Raw genomic sequence first — 18472 nt, 5'->3', positions numbered from 1 at the left:
AAAAAGCAGAATATAAAAAACGGTACTGTGCCTTTAAGGGAAAAAAACAAACACAAAAACTGCAAAACAGTGAAAAAAAGCAGTTAACTCTACGAAATTTTTACAGTGTGTATAATAGACTAAAATAGCATTGCACCCACTTGCAAATGGATGATTAACCCCTCAGGCTCAAAAACGAAGCAGAAAAACGGTAAAACCGTTATAACAGTCACAAGCAAACTGCCACATCTCTACTGTGGCTCCTACCTGCCCATAAAACGACTTTTGTAGGCACAAAAACCCTTTACAGAGGTCAAATATGTCAGGGGACTCCTTCAGGGAAGCTGGATGTCTCAGAATGTAAAAACTACTGCGCAATTAGAGCGTAAAAATAGGCCCCTCCCACCATGCACTCAAAGTGAAAGGGCCATAAATAACTACTCCTAGGAGAAATCTAGTCAGCCATGTGGAAAACTAGGCCCCAAATAAAGATTTATCACCCTCAGTAAAAAACGTTCTTTATATATCATGTAAACGTTTTACATACTAAGCAATAAGAGCAAGTAACATGAATATTACCCTTTACTGCAAGCATGATGCCTGTCGTTTGTTAAATCCCTGTAATCAGGCTTACCTTAAATATATCAGGCACTGTCAGCATTTTCTAGACCTTATAATCTCTCTAGAAAAAAATATACTGAACATACCTCAGAGCAGTTAATTCTGCAGGCCGTTCCCCCAGCTGAAGTTTTCCCATACTCTTCAGTTATGTGTGAGAACAGCAGTGGACCTTAGTTACAACCTGCTAAGATCATCAAAAACCTCAGGCAAAACTCTTCTTCTAATTTCTGCCTGAGGAAAAAACACGCCGGTACCGTTTAAAAATAACAAACTTTTGATTGAAGATAAACTACACTAATTCACCACATCTCTCTTGATACTTCCTTTCTTGTCGAGAGCTGCAAGAGAATCACTGGGAGTGGCAGTTAGGGGAGGAGCTATATAGACAGCTCTGCTGTGGGTGATCCTCTTGCTGCTTCCTGTTGGGAAGGAGAATATCCCACAAGTAATGGATGAATCCGTGGACTGGATACACCTTACATGAGAAATTGCTGACTCCAAAAGACTTTCATTTGTTACAACATACTCTCTAGATCAATTCAATATTATAAAGGCTATAAAAGATGAATGGAAATTGATAAATACTGATATTTCATAACCTTTTATTCAATAGGAAACTCCTCAGGTAGCCTTCAAAAGAGGTCAAAATCTCAGAAACATTTTAGTTAAAACAGATTTATTTTGAACAAGAAAAAGAGACCAAAATGGTGGTTAAGAAAGAGGAATGGCTGTTTTAGGTGTACCAGTTCTGTAACATGCAATATAGCATGGCGACAGGTTCGGGGTTCTAATATCTGTATCATACAAAGATATATAAGATTGGGTCTTTTTTAACCTGCACTACTCATTTCATTATCTACCTCCTGAACTGTTCTTGCAGAAAATTCTATGTAGTTCCTCCATATGATCAGCACTCGTATCTGGGAAATCTGAACAACCGGTGGCACAACACTTTGTGGAGGCTGGCAATACAGAACAAGTGAGGATGGTTAACAGCACTAATAAGATACCTATATAAAGCCAACAGAAAGGGAACTCCTCCTTTAAAAGGACCCTAAAAAGTCAAATTTAGAAGAAAAACCTTATATGTTAAAAAAACATTTGGAAATATATCTGTGGCGCTACTAGAGCTAAATATATATATATATATATATATATATATATATATATATATATATGGTATCAGGCTATCTATAGCATTATGCTTATAGAAGGCAACCTTATAAAAACTACAAATGTGTAGTATCAAATGCGGGGAGTATATTTAATATAAAAGCATAAGCAATAAAAATATTTCGTTATAAACACAATATACTGTCAATATATTGCCGGGTTATAATACAATATATTTAATAATTATTCTTTAAAATAAACCCTCAATAAAAATGTATATGCCAAACAATAAAATTAATGTAAATTCCTAAATTCTTTATATTAGTTAAAATTTATAGACACATTGTATTATATTTAAAACCAGATATTTAAAACCAGATATGAATCAAACTATACACGTTTAAACTGTTATAATATGCTATGCAAAGATCATAAAAATTACCTTATTCACAAAAATCTCTCAAACCAGAGTTGAATTTAAATATCACAATGAGATGTCGAGGTAGGGTTCACTAACTTTAACAGTGCTTAGTTAAACAATAGAACAATATACTTTAACAATCAATTTCTATGCCAAGTTATCTGAGATGAAATAAATTCTTATTAGCTACAATTAATACATATATATGTTTGCAAAGATAAATTACACACCAGAGAGATTTACTTACAATAATAGGTCTGATTTAGAAATATTTCTCACCTGGATGCATTGTAATTTTGCATATTGAGTGGGGGAGGATTGAATTGTGGTCATCCAAGCATTTAATGTCTTACAAATAAATGAATCATTTGGTGTTAACAGCCATATGTATATTAAATCCAATGATCCTGTGAATGATTGGATGAGACAAGAGATCCTTGTCAGAGTATGGCAAAGTAAGTAGTAGTCTCTTTTTCTTTCCAAGTCCTTTCTTGTAGCCAAACTGCATTGCTCTGTTTTTGGCCACTTGAGGCTTCCGTAGTCTGACTGCATTGAATCCAGGTGACTGACTTGTCAAGCAAAGTACTACTTTGTATCCAGAAGGGATCTGTTACAAAAGTTACAATACAAATCAAAGAGAAAACAGAAAGGACTTGGAACGAAAAAGAGCCTAAATCGGATCATCCCTGTTTCACTTTCGGTGTAAGTATAAATGTGCACCTTTAAGTGAATTACTTTGCCATATTCTGACAAGGATCTCTTGTCTCATCCTATCATTCGCAGGATCATTGGATTTACCCTTTCCTACTTTGAATCCTCTGATAAACTCAGTCCCTGCATGAACTTTTAACAGAGTTATTTTTTATTTTTCTTATGTATATTTGATGCACTGTTTTTATTTGTGTCCTTTTCTTGTGTCATTGGTATATTGTGTTTATAACACTATTTTTATTGCATATGCTTTTATATTAAATATACTCCCTGCATTTGATACTACATATTTGTAGGTTTTATAAGGTTGCCTGCTATAAGCATAACACTATCGATAGACTGATACCACATATACATATTTAGCTCTAGTGGCGCCACAGATAAATCTCCTAATGTTTTTTGAACATATAATGTTTTTCTTCTAAACTTGACTGGCAATATAGTCAAAGATTTAAGATTCATCATTCTTGACCATGTTCTACCTTTAAAGAGGGGAGGAGATAGCGCTAAACTCCTACAAAAGGAAACTCAGATTTATGAACTTGGAACTATTGTCCCTAATTAATTGGATACACACATGGCAAGGCAATGCTTTCTGTGCACTCCTATTTTTCATTTATTTTTTTACTTTTTAGTTTAATTAATTTTTTTCACTTTTCAATTTTTTTTTAAATTTTTTTATTTTTTAATAATTTTTTTTCTTTTTTTCATGTATTTAATTTTTCTATTTTTTTTCAATTTTATTAATTTTAAAAAATAAATAAATAATGTTTTTCATTGTTTTATTGTTTAAATTTTCATTTTTTTCATGGTTTTCCTTTTTTTGATTTCATGTTATTGGTTTTATTTTACTTATTTTTTCGCATTCTTAAATTTTTACTATTTTGTTCAATCTTTGCAATTTTTATTGTTTTTTTATGTCATGACTAGTGACCTAATTTTTTTTGTTATAAGAGAGATTTTGTGCCAATGTTTTTAATTCTCTATTTTTTAATACACTCTTACCTTATATTACTTTTTCACTAACCCATCTACCTCAGGCACTGTTCATTATACCTGCAGCAGTTATAGAAAGTTGTATATATATATTGTAAAACTGTGGGGCCTATTTATCAAGCTCCGTAGAAACACAAGTTGTGAAGCAGCGGTCTAAAGAATTAAGGTTGAAAAAATTGGATCCTATTGGATCAGACAATAGGATGAAAGCTCAATCCTATTGGCTGATTGCAACAGCCAATCAGATTTTTTCAACCTTAATTCCGATTGGCTGATAGAAATCTATCAGCCAATAGGAATCTAAGGGACGCCATCTTGGATGATGTAATTTAACCCCTTAATGACCGCAGCACTTTTCCATTTTCTGTCCGTTTGGGACCAAGGCTATTTTTACATTTTTGCTGTGTTTGTGTTTAGCTGTAATTTTCATCTTACTCATTTACTGTACCCACACATATTATATACTGTTTTTTTCGCCATTAAATTGACTTTCTAAAGATACCATTATTTTCATCATATCTTATAATTTACTATAAAAAAATTATAAAATATGAGGAAAAATTGAAAAAAAAAACACTTTTTCTAAATTTGACCCCCAAAATCTGTTACACATCTACAACCACCAAAAAACACCCATGCTAAATAGTTTCTAAATTTTGTCCTGAGTTTAGAAATACCCAATGTTTACATCTTCTTTGCATTTTTTACAAGTTATAGGGCAATAAACACAAGTAGCACTTTGCTATTTCCAAACCATTTTTTTTTTTCAAAATTAGCGCTAGTTACATTAGAACACTAATATCTTTTAGGAATCTCTGAATATTCATTGACATGTATATATTTTTTTTTTAGTAGACAACCCAAAGTATTGATCTAGGCCCATTTTGGTATATTTCATGCCACCATTTCACCGCCAAATGCGATCAAATAAAAAAAATCGTTCACTTTTTCACAAATTTTTTCACAAACTTTAGGTTTCTCACTGAAATTATTTACAAACAGTTTGTGCAATTATGGCACAAATGGTTGTAAATTCTTCTCTGGGATCCCCTTTGTTCAGAAATAGCAGACTTATATGGCTTTGGTGTTGCTTTTTGGTAATTAGAATGCCACTAAATGCCACTGTGCACCACACGTGTATTATGCCCAGCAGTGAGGGGGTTAATTAGGGAGCATGTAGGGAGCTTGTAGGGTTAATTTTAGCTTTAGTGTAGTGTAGTAGACAACCCCAAGTATTGATCTAGGCCCATTTTGGTATATTTCATGCCACCATTTCACCGCCAAATGCGATCAAATTAAAAAAAACGTAAAATTTTTCACAATTCTAGGTTTCTCACTGAAATCATTTACAAACAGCTTGTGCAGTTATGGCACAAATGGTTGTAAATGGTTCTCTGGGATCCCCTTTGTTCAGAAATAACAGACATATATGGCTTTGGCATTGCTTTTTGGTATTTAGAAGGCCGCTAAATGCCGCTGCGCATCACACGTGTATTATGGCTAGCAGTGAAGGGGTTAATTAGGTAGCTTGTAGGGAGCTTGCAGGGTTAATATTAGATTTAGTGTAGAGCTCAGCCTCCCACCTGAAACATCAGACCCCCTGATCCCTCCCAAACAGGTCTCTTCCCTCCCCCATCCCACAATTGTCCCCGCCATCTTAAGTACTGGCAGAAAGTCTGCCAGTACTAAAATAAAAGCTATATATTTTTTTTTTTTAATGATTTTTTTAAGCACATTTACATATGCTGCTGTGTACGATCCCCCCTTAGCCCCCAACCTCACTGATCCCCCCCAAACAGCTCTATCCCCTCCCACTCTAACTTAATGGGTGCCATCTTGGGTACTGGCAGCTGTCTGCCAGTACCCAGTTTAGAAGAAAAAATTGGTTTTTTTTTAAATTTGTTAAAAGTTTCTGTAGTGTAGCTTCCCCACACAAAAAACCAACCCCCCCACCCCACCACGATCACATTTTGTGCTTTTGCACAAACAAGATTAGGCCAGTTTTATTAAAACATTTTCCGTAGTGTAGCGGTTCCCACCCACTCCCGCCCCGTGCACACGCCCGCCCGCCACCCTCCGTGCACGCGCGCGCATCCGTGCGTGCCCCCCGACGGTCCCGCCCCCGATCCCGCCCCCCTTGACGTCACGCGGCACACCAATGGCCGCCCACCCGCCTCCCAATTCGGCTCCCACCCACCAACGATACCGGCCATCGATGTCTGGTGCAGAGAGGGCCACAGAGTGGCTCTCTCTGCATCGGATGGCCATGTCAGGTTATTGCAGGATGCCTCCATATCGAGGCATCACTGCAATAACCGGAAAGCAGCTGGAAGCGAGCAGGATCGCTTCCAGCTGCTTTCCACACCGAGGACGTGCAGGGTACGTCCTCAGGCGTTAACTGCCTTTTTTTTTAGGACGTACCCTGCACGTCCTCGGTCATTAAGGGGTTAAAGGGAAACTTCATTGGGAAGAAGACATCGATTGAAGAGGATGCTCCGCGCTGGATGTCTTGAAGATGGAGCCGCTCTGCAATGGATGGATGAAGATAGAAGATGCCGTCTGGATGAAGACTTCTGCTGGTTTGGATGAAGACTTCAGCCTGCTTGGATGAAGACTTCTGCCGGCTTCAATAATGACTTCTGCTGCTTCGTTAAGGATGGATATCCGGTCTTCAAAACTGTAAGTGGATCTTCAGGGGTTAGTGTTTGGTTTTTTAAGGGTTTATTGGGTGGGTTTTAATTTTAGAGTAGTGTTTGGGCTGAAAAAGAGCTAAATGCCCTTTTAAGGGCAATGCCCATCCAAATAGGTTTTTTAGATTAGGTTTTTATTTGGGGGGTCGGTTGTATGGGTGGTGGGTTTTACTTTTGCGGGGGTATTTGTATTTTTTTTACAGGTAAAAGAGCTGATTTCTTTGGGGCAATACCCCTCAAAAGGCCCTTTTAAGGGCCATTGGTAGTTTATTGTAGGCTAGGGTTTTTTTAATTTTGGGGGGACTTTTTTATTTTCATAGGGCTCTTAGATTAGGTGTAATTAGTTTAAATATTTGATCATTTATTTTTTATTTTGTGTAATTTAGTGTTTTTTTTTGTAACAGTGTTTTTTATTTTGTGTAACTTAGTTGTTAGTTTTTTGTAATTTTGTAATTTTTAATAGTAGATTTAAATAACTTGAGTAGGGTTAGGTTTATAAATATATTATATATTTAATTTAATTTGTAGTTTAATGTAATTTTAGTATAACAGTTAGGGTAGATTAATTATTAGTTTAATATAGTTTAATGTAATTTTAGTATAATAGTTAGGGTAGGTTAATTAATAGTTTAATATAGTTTAATCTAAATCTAAAGGTAAGTTTAAATTTATTATAAGATAGTGATGATGTAATTTTAATGTACAGTTAGCTGGTTATTAGGTTTAGGGGTTAATAGCTTAATTTAGTTTATGGTGATGTGGGGGCTGGCGGTTTAGGGGTTAATAGGTTTAGTAAGTGGTAGTGATGTGGGAGGCCCGGGGTTAATACATTTAATTGCGGTGGGCTCCGGAAGCGACGGGATAGGGGTTAATAATATTATGTAGGTGGCGGCAATGTCGGGAGCGGCGGGATAGGGGTTAATAACATTATGTAGGTGGCGCGGGGTCCTGGAGAGGCAGAATAGGGGTTAATAACATTATGTAGGTGGCGGTTTCCGGGAGCGGTTGAATAGTGGTTAATAACATTATGTAGGTGGCGGTGATGTTGGGGGCGGCAGATTAGGGGTGTTTAGACTCGGGGGTTATGTTAGGGTGTTAGGTGTAAACATAACTTTTATTCTCCCATAGGAATCAATGGGATATCTGGCCGCATCGAACATAAGCTTTTGCTGCTTTCAGACTCCCATTGATTCCTATGGCATCCACAGCCTCTAGGGCGGTGGATTGAAAAGCAGGTACGCTGGGCCGGAATAGTGGCGAGTGTTCCTGTTAGATATTTGATAACTAGCAAAAGTTGTCAGATAGTGCCGAATTTGTATTCGGAACATCTGTAATGACGTAAGCATCGATCTGTGTCGGATTGAGACCGGCGGATCTTATGTTACGCCACAGATTTCAACTTTTGCCGGTATGTAGGCTTTGATAAATAAGGCGAATCAAGCTCGCCACAATTACGCTGCGGAATTCCAGGGTATTTACGGTTGATGGCTTAATAAATAGTCAGTAATACAGAATTACATATGGTCTGTAACTGAGCTATATTCACAACCAATATGCTTTGGTAAAATTTGAAATGTATATCCAAATGGTGTATATATTTTATAGCAGTGAAAACGCCATCAAGGTACAGATATTTCAACACATGTATCAGCTGAGAGATCAAATGGAAAGTTAACAACATTTATAGTTTATTTAATTTTTTTATATGGTATTGGTTTTTATAAACCGTAGATGTTGGTCACATATTGCAAACTTGACATTTTCAATAGTAACATTATAATAATTTTAGCTACTAAATACATACTGTTTATGAATGTAACTCTATATACTACTCATTCATTAAACCCCATTGTCTTGGAGATATGTCTGGTTTCGTGTGAGAAATCTGTGTTATAATATACCAGTTTGTGTTGACATAAAAATAAAATTTATAATTTGGTGATAAATAATAATAAATATATATTATAAATGTATTTCCTCCAATATCAAAGAGACACTACCATACCCGGAGTGCATATTTACTATACATATTTTACATAATGCAAAGGTGGGAAAATCCATGTAATATATTACTTTGAGATCTGACTATCAGTGGGTACCTCTATTCCAATAAGCACTAAAATAGCAGAACACAGTTGGAGCAGCTACCCACATTTGCAATGTAGCTAATTCAACAGGCCCTGCATTTATACAATTATATTTTATTACTGCTCTCTGTCCAGTTATATGATGTAATATAAAGGTCTGATGGACACAGGAGTTGCAAACTGTCAGCATCAGCCAAAGATTGTGTAAGGATGTACTGCATATAAATCAGAGATATCTGCAAATGTTCTTCCATAACAAATGTAAAGTGTGAAAATATTTATTGATTTACTTCTATTTAGAGGAGCATTTAAACAAGCAGGTTATTAAATCATGTCCCTGATTGTTGTATGTATAAACTATATGTATATCACTTTTAAAATGTAGGGGGACTCCGGTGGCCATTTCACAACAGCCAGTCATTTATAAAATAGACTATTTTGAATACATATACATAGACTGTCCCTTTAAGTTTCAGATGGTGCTTTGAAGGAAGATAGAATATGATTCATATTATAGGTATAAAGAGTACATTTGCAGGCGTTTGCTTGTATCCTAAGGATACAAATGATCCTACAAGTAGTGCGATGGACACATTCAGTTATTGATATTTAGATTTATTTATACCTTATACATGACATTTTACAATTGTTTCTATTATTATATAGTGTTGTAGTGTGTTTGGCTTATCAGTGATATATGATATTGGAGTGTTTGTTAAATGTATGACTGTTCAGCAGCCTACATCAGTTAGATGGAAGTGAGGTTTATTTAATTCTTTTTTGACATTTAAAGGTCTGACATGCCTTAAGGGGTAGAACTAAGATGATGTTCAACCAATAGTATGGACGTGTTCATACACTACTCTCATTATGTGCAGATTGTTTTAATATGATCATAGATAGTCGGAGTAGCGGATTCATCTGTAATTATTGTAAGCAGATATGAAGAAGGGGAGTCACTGATAATTCATTGGTAGTAGAGTCATTTGATTTTAGGAAATTGTCTGTTTTTGAGGCAGAATATATGTGGATGTGACCAATTATACTTATTTATTTTTATTTACTTATATTTTTTAACACTCTTCTGTTACGGAAATTACGTTAATATATGTTGTGCACGGACACTGGCTGAAAAAGCCATGGTGGGTGTAACCTTTGGTTGATTTAACCAGTAAGATTGATGTCTCCTTACACACGTTTGTAGTTAGTGGCAACGAGTCATATATATGCATACTGATTTTATACAATCTACAATCTTTTTGTATCTTTTTTTGTATGTATATGATTACATATGTATGGTTTGGAGGTAAACATTCATGACAGCGCTTTTGATGAGGTAAATTGGGAATAGATACAATACATATATATTGGTTCACACATTTTTTTACACATATAGGAGTCTGTTGATTGAATGAATGCATCTTTGCACACAGCGGAATTGATTTGCACACCACACAACCAATTTTTGCACACGCCACAATTTGATTGGTAATAATGGAGGCAAGGCCGGCTCAAGATATTGTGCTGCCTGGGTCCGAGAATACAATGATGCTCCCCCAGTATTAACATTACTGATAACTATATTAACTTACTAGCCTGGCTTCTGACCTTACTAAGCCTGCCTATCTTTTCATGTGGCAACACTGAAGAAATGACACTTTCCTACAATGTAAAGTAGTGAGTGTGTACAGCCTGTATAACAGTGTAAATTTGCTGTCCCCTTAAAAATAACTCAACACACAGCCATTAATGTCTAAACCGTTGGCAACAAAAGTGAGTATACCCCAGTGGAAATGTCCAAATTGGGACCAAAATATCAATACTTTGTGTGGTCACCATTATTTTCCAGCATTGCCTTAACCATCTTGGGCATGGAGTTCACCAGAGATTCACAGGTTGCCACTGGAGTCCTCTTCCACTCCTCCATGACAACATCACGGAGCTGGTGAATGTTAGAGACCTTTTGCTCCCCCACCTTCTGCTTGAGGATGTCCCGCAGATGCTCAATAGGGTTTAGGTCTGGAGACATGCTTGGCCAGTCCATCACCAAGCAGTGGTCATCTTGGAGGTGTGTTTGGGGCCGTTATCATGTTGGAATACTGCCCTGCGGCCCAGTCTCCGAAGGGAGGGGATCATGCTCTGCTTCAGTATGTCACAGTACATGTTGGCATTCATGGTTCCCTCAATGAACTGTAGGTCCCCAGTGCCGGCAGCACTCATGCAGGCCCAGACCATGACACTCCCACCACCATGCTTGATTGTAGGCAAGACACACTTGTCTTTGTACTCCTCACCTGGATGCCGCCACACATGCTTGACACCATCTGAACCAAATAAGCTTATCTTGGTCTCATCGGACCACAGGACATGGTTCCAGTAATCCATTTACTTAGTCTGCTTGTCTTAAGCAAACTGTTTGCGGGCTTTCTTGTGCATCATCTTTAGAAGAGGCTTCCTTCTGGGATGACAGCCATGCAGACCAATTTGATGCAGTGCGAGGCGTATGGTCTGAGCACTGACAGACTGACCCCCCACCCCTTCAACCTCTGCAGCAATGCTGGCAGCACTCATACATCTATTTCCCAAAGACAACCTCTGGATATGACGCTGCGCACATGCACTCAACTTCTTTGGTCGACCATGGCGAGGCCTGTTCTGAGTGGAACCTGTCCTGTGAAACCGCTGCATGGTCTTGCCCACTGTGCTGCAGCTCAGTTTCAGGGTCTTGGCAATTTTCTTATAGCCTAGGCCATCCTTATGTACAGCAACAATTCTTTTTTTCAGATCCTCAGAGAGTTCTTTGCCATTAGGTGCCATGTTAAACTTCCAGTGACCAGTATGAGAGAGTGTAAGAGCGATAACATCAAATTTAATACACCTGCTCCCCATTCACACCTGAGACCTTGTAACACTAACGACACACATGACACCGGGGAAGGAAAATGGCTAATTGGGACCAATTTGGACATTTCCACTTAGGGGTGTACTCACTTTTGTTGGCAGTGTGTTGATGGCTGTGTGTTGAGTTATTTTGAGGGCACAGCAATTTACACTGTTATACAGGCTGTACACTCACTACTTAAAGTGTTATTTCTTCAGTGTTGTCACATGAAAAGATATAATAAAATATTTACAAAAGTGTGAGGGGTGTACTCACTTTTGTGAGATACTGTATATACATGTGTATAAATGTGTTTAAAATGTGTATATATAGTATATAATATATTATATATATATATATATATATATATATATATATATATATATATATATATATATTAAAGAGTGAAGAAAGGGACAAGTGCAAAAGAAGGTGCTCCTAGTGTAGTATATCACAGCAACACAATAATTTTGCAAATTACAGAGAGACAAACGTGCACTCACGTTATCCAACCTCGTCCAATATAAGGTATTTTTGGAGCCTGTGTTAAACAGATGTTTCTCATGGTCACTTCGCGTACGTGATTTCTCACTCGCTCTGCCTCAGTAAAATTCCTCTCTGATAGTATCAGTCCTCTGTACCGTTTCCACAGATGATGGTATTTACTGTGCTAAGATCACAAGACAAAAGGCACAGAAGAATTTCTTCTATGAACTTGGCCCCAAAAGTTTTATTGGCTGTAGATCTGTTGACTCCAGCACAAAAGCATTCTGCACCATGTCACCATCTGATCCTAATCGCTGGAGCCATTTACAAATTGAACAAATATTCCAGAAAGTCTAGCTGTAAAACAAACAAATAACTTATGAATGTTTGGCATGACTTGCAGCTGCCCGTCATACCAAACATTCATGGCTCCAGCAGTTCGAATTGAATTGGAGAAGATTGGACATAAGGACTCCTACGTCACTGGGAGGGTTGTGACTTTTGTTGAACATTGATCCGCTTTCAGCTGACACTTGTTAGGCGTTTTTGCAGATTTTATGCTGTTTGTTCTAAATATCAGTCTGTCTAACCCGAGTGATTTTATAATGTATTAATAAATACTTTTTATACTATTTTGGAGTCCTATCGATTTACATATCGTAGAGGATATTTACATGGGCTTTTTACACTATGAGCTAAGTCATAGCTCTGGACTGTGAGTACGATTCCATTCACCTGCTTGTTTGGATTTCTATACAGAACTTCACTATTGTTTGATATTTCACTTTTTTAATGACACCTTTAAAGAAGATTTCTGGACTTAATATCCTATTTCAGTGCACCTTACACTCTTTTTTGTTTCATTTTGTTTATATTTCTTGTGTATTATTACAGGTCACTCATTTTTTGGTTATTCTTAGATCATCTTGCCACAGCAAGCTTGAGATCATCAATCTCTTTCAACCATCTAGAAATATATATTCCTTGGTTAGGCTCAGGAGCTGCTGATTGGTGCCTTCACATATATGCCTTGTGTGATTGACTTGCCCAAGGCATTCAGCTAGTTCCCAGTAGTGCATTGCTACTTCACCAACAAAGGATATCAAGACAATGAAGCAAATTAGATAGAAGTCAATTGGAAAGTTGTTTAAAATTGTATTCTCTGTCTGAACCATTAAATAATGTTTTTGAGTTTCATATTCCTTTAAACATTTTTAAAATTGTTGCTTATAAAGACTATATCACCCAGAACCATTTAGCTAAATGGAAGGTTCCAATTAGAGTTGCAACAACTAATCGATTATGAAAATAGTTGTTAAAGGTATAGTAAACCCCAAAATTGTCTTTTATGATTCAGATAGAACATACCATTTTTTTTTTTTTTCAATTTTATTTTTAGTCAACAAATGATACAGTGAGAAGAAATCAAATCAGAAATATACCACGCAGGGTGCAATAAAGTAATATAAAGCTGATAAAGTTATATGGTACAGTAACATATGGCAACGCAGATCTACAAGTACAACAGTTTACTATGCATATAATGTAGTAAGATCTGCACCCAACTCATATGAATTATAAAATGCTCTAGCTTCAATACTCACTAGTACCACAATGTTGGGATTTTGTCTTTTTTTCTTAACTTAATCTAGCCTATACTATAACATAGCTTATGGAAAAGGCCAATGTCCATATCTCTAGTGTCCACAGTTGGATATGTGCTTCATTCCTCAGAGGACTTTTTCCAATTGCTCCTAGTCCTTAATAACTATTCACAATTTAACACATTAACAATTTAACAATTAACCATTGACATTGATAGTTGACCTTCTGGTGTCTCTGTACATGATCACAAGCCTGGTGCGGGCAATGGGGGGGGGGGGCGGGGGAGAGATAGGAATGAGGGGGGAGAAAGGGATTGAGAGAAAAAAAAAAAAAAAAAACCTAATTCAAAACAACATTACCTCTAGAGGATTATTGCTTTCTAAGTTTTGCCTCCCCTCCCTTAGATTTATTTGTAGCATTGCCTCCAGATGAGCAAAGGTTTTCAAAACCTGATTCTGTATGTATGGATCTAATGTGTCTATGTATATTTTCCATTTCTGGAGAAAGGGGCGCAGTCTACGTGCTGTGTCCTGCCTAACGTCGCACTGCTCCACAAAAAGTTGTTTGAGTAGTAAATGTTTTAGCTGTGCTATTGTCGGTGCTTGTCTGTTGATCCATCTCTTGAGGAAGGATACATTGTCTGGCCAATAATGTGCATAGCGAAAGGAACCTGTGTAACTTTTTATGGGTGTCACCCCATTTTAACATAAAAATTTCTGCCTCTGCAAGTTCTATCTCTATCTGGTATGTTCTCTTTAGCCAATACTGACACTGGCCCCAGAATCTCCTAACCTTCGGGCATGCGTAAAAATAATGGTGAAATGATGGCGCTGCTATTCCGCACTTAATGCAGCAGTCTGGGATCCGCCCGTCCCACTTTGAGAGTCTGTGTGGTGTGATATAATCCATATGTAGGATTCTAATCTGTGTTTCCCTTTGTGATATCGCTAGTGTTGCTTGCTTTGTTTGTTCTAAGCTCTCTTTTATGTCTTGTATTGTCAGGTCCAGTGAGCAGTTATCTTTTAGCTTTAACGTCATATTTGCTAGGATCAGAGATTCTTTCTGCTGTAAGAGGCGTGTGTATATATGAGAGAGCGAAAATGACCCCACTCAGAATAGTGTCTGTGTAATCGTAAAAGGCGATGCCTCCCAAAACCCTGCATTGGTATTTTGCAGTGACCCCACATAGTGCCGCAGCTGCAAATAGGCATAGAAGTGCCTATTCAAAACTTGGAATTTGGTTTTTAGTTCTTGAAATGATCGCACTGTATGTTGTTGTGGGTCCAGTTATATAGTTTTAGATTCGGGAGTTCCAACCCCCCTGCCGAATATGGGGGCTGAAGTTTTTCCAGCGCTATTCTCGGTTTGCCCTTTTTCCATATAAATTGAGATATCGCCCTGGTAAGTACGCGTAAGTCTGTTCGCGTCAATATGAATGGCAACATGAGCATTGGGTAAAGTATTTTAGGCAATATTGTCATTTTGACTAAATTGACTCGGCCTGACAACCCCAATGGGAGGTTGAGCCAGTTCGACAGCTGAGAGGATAATTGAACGCATCTATCAGTGATATTCAATCTGTATATTTTCAAGGGGTCTCTATGTAGGTGTATGCCTAAATATGTTAGGCCTTCCGTTGCCTCCACGAACGGGAAGCTATGTTTAGAGAGTGGGTGTCTGCAAAGCCACAACATCTCAGACTTTGAGGTATTTATCTTATATCCGGAAAAGCCTCCAAATTCCTCTATCATCTGGAGTATGGTGGAAACATAGGTTTGGGGGGAGTTCACAAACAACAGCATGTCATCCGCATATAATGCCAAATGAAGAGGGATGTCTTTAATTACAATACCTGGGAAGACCTGTCTGAGCCTTGTGGCCAGAGGTTTCAACGCCAGGTTAAATAATAGTGGGGATAGGGGACACCCTTGTCTGGTGCCCCTCTGTAGTTGGAAATCGCCTGAGAAGAGACCATTAGCAAGGATCCTAGTTACCGGTGTGTCATAGATTTTACCAAGCACATTTAAAAATGGGCCTTCGAACCCAAACCTGTGTAGTGTGTCCATCAGATGGGGCCACTCCACCCTGTCGAAGGCCTTCTCTGCGTCCAAGGACAACAGGAAGGCCTCCAGGCGAACCCTCTCAGTATCACATCTCCCCGATGTCCAGTAATGGTCTATGACCTGCAGCACCCTGCAGAGATTCACCACCGACGTGCATTTAAATATGAAGCCCTTTTGATCCGGATGAATCAAATCTGGCAATATGGACTTAAGCCTATTTGCCATGATTTTCGTGAATAGCTTATAGTCGACATTCAAGAGCGAGATGGGTATTTAAGATTCTGGTAATGAGTGATCCTTGCCAGGTTTAGGTATAAGCGTGATATGGGCCGCCGTGAATTCCCTAGAGGGGCGTGCGTCTGTTAGAAGGAATGAGTTAAACAGCTTAAAGTGAATGTAAATTTTTCCAGATTGTATAATATATTGTTGTAGAGAATCATACGATAAAGCATACCGCCACAATCCGTTTTTAATAAAATGTATTATTTCAATGTTATTTTATATAACAATTATCGATCATTCACTTACCCGCTCCTCCCACTCTCTGTTTGCTTATTCTTCCCCATATTACGTAAACAGCGGTCCCACCCGCTGTTTACGTATCGGCACTGCGCGCTCCCGTGTATTTTTTTCAATTGAAATGACAGGACTCCGTATAACATTGTATTGTGACGCCGTGTTTAGGTATATTGCGCATGCGCGAAATGTGCACGAGCTTACAATACATTTGCTCTACACCGCAAACAAACGCATGCGCAATGATGACGTATTACGTCATGGTAATGGGGTGGGTCCCCCTGTGGTTAGAGCCGTTATTGGCTATCAAGACGTAGATCAAAAAATAGAGGAATGGAGCGCGAATGCCGGGAGGAGGTTGATTTCAGCGAAAACAAGGATAAAATAATGAAAATAAAGGTAACGAATAAAAAAGGTAGAATTTGATGAATGAAACTCAAGGTTTTTTTTGACAACTGTTACACAGGTGTTTAGAGAAGAGGCTGACTTTACGGTGTGGTGGTCACCTGCGGCCGTAAAACTCTATAAAACTCAGGGGCAGTCCATCTGGGCCTGGTGCCTTGCCAACAGGCAGGTCCTTCAGGGTGCTAGACAGTTCGTCCTGTGTAATCGGGGCATTCAGTTTATCTAGTTGGTCTGAGGTGATCTGTGGTAGCTTTATCGAGGCCCAAAACTGAGCCAATTTGTCTCCCGGTACCGGGGTCTGTTTTGTATATAGCTGCGAGTAGTATTGTTCAAAACATCGCACTATGTCTTCAGACTTAGTGTAGGGTCTATCTTTCCAGTGCAGAGCAGCAATTTTAACTTTCGCCGTCTGTACTTTAGTCAACGTTGCCAATAATTTGCCCGCCCTTCCCCCGAATCTGTAGAATCTGCCTGCTGTTTTTAGTAAACCCGACGCAGCCTGTTGTTTTATGAATGCTTCTAATTCAGCTTTTGCAGCTATGTATTTGTTGTACAGTGTTTTCGAGTTAGTCTGGAGGTATGAGTGATAAGTCTGTCCTAGCTGCTTTTGTAATGTTCTGTGTCTGTGTTGGGTTTTATATTTTACTTTTGCAGCATATGAAATGATATTCCCTGCCAGTACTGTCTTGGCTGCTTCCCAAAAAAGCTTTATATTATCCATGTGAATAGCATTATCTGTCGCATAGTCTGTCCATGAATGTTGTAGGAACTTAATGAAAGTTTCAGATTTCGTAAGGTATGTGGGAAAACGGAGTGTGTTTCTATTTGTGTAATGCTCTGTGATTTCCAGTGTCAGTTCCACTGGCGCATGATCTGATATTAATATATCATGGAGTTTGCAGTCTTGTACGTGTTCAGACAGCTTGTTATCAATTAAAAATATGTCTATCCGAGACAGTGTATGTTTGGCTTTCGAGAGACAAGTATATTCCTTACCCTCTGGGTTGTATAATCTCCAAATATCACAAGTATTGACATCCGTTTCAAACATATTAAATATTTTCGATTCATATTTAGCTTTATAGTTTTTTTGGGGATCTCTAATTCTAAAAGGCTCTAGCCATTGTCTGTCTAGAGTGTGTGTGGGGGAGATATTAAAATCCCCTCCAATTATCAGCTTGGACCCTAAATGGGGTGCTAGATTTTTTATTAGTTCTTTCCAGAATCTTAAATCTCTGTGGTTAGGCGCATATAAGTTGCAGAATACATAGTCTATGGAGTCTACAGTCGCTTCCACTATCATGTATCTGTTGTTAGAATCTAAATAGGTATTCTTTATATTGACCTTCACCCTTTTCCCGATTGCTATAGCCAATCCTCTACTGGCCCTGGTGTGTGATAGAAAGACCACATGACCTATCCATTCCCTTTGTAATTTTTGGTGCTCTATGTCCAATAGGTGTGTCTCTTGAAGCATTGCAATGTCAGTACCTATTTTTCTAAGGTGGTTAAGGACTGCCTTGCGTTTAATTGGTGTGAAGGCCTCCTACGTTCCATGTTACTATTCTAAGTGGCATATGTGCTAGTGTATGGTATGCAGTGTGCAAGAAGAGTCAAAGAAAAAAAAAAAAGGGGGGGGAATGTGGGGGCAAGGGAGGACAGGGAAAGGGCAGAGGGCAAGGGAAGGGCAGAGGGTCCATACTCTTAGTAAACAGTGTGAAAATCAAGTTAACAAAGCATCTCATAATACCTATATCTCCCAACATCATTCGGCTGGGTGATGTGAAAACTCCTCTTTGTCCCTTGAGATGGCTCTCAGTAATGGTCTGGCCTTTCTGTATACTATCTTGTCTGGGGCTATGAGAGAGCTGGGGGACCTATTTAAACCCTGGAATCTT

The sequence above is a fragment of the Bombina bombina genome, chromosome 2 (assembly GCF_027579735.1).
Source record: "Bombina bombina isolate aBomBom1 chromosome 2, aBomBom1.pri, whole genome shotgun sequence".
In the NCBI taxonomy this organism is placed as follows: Eukaryota; Metazoa; Chordata; class Amphibia; order Anura; family Bombinatoridae; genus Bombina; species Bombina bombina.
The sequence above is the reverse complement of the archived record's forward strand: the minus strand, read 5'-3'. Positions refer to the sequence as shown.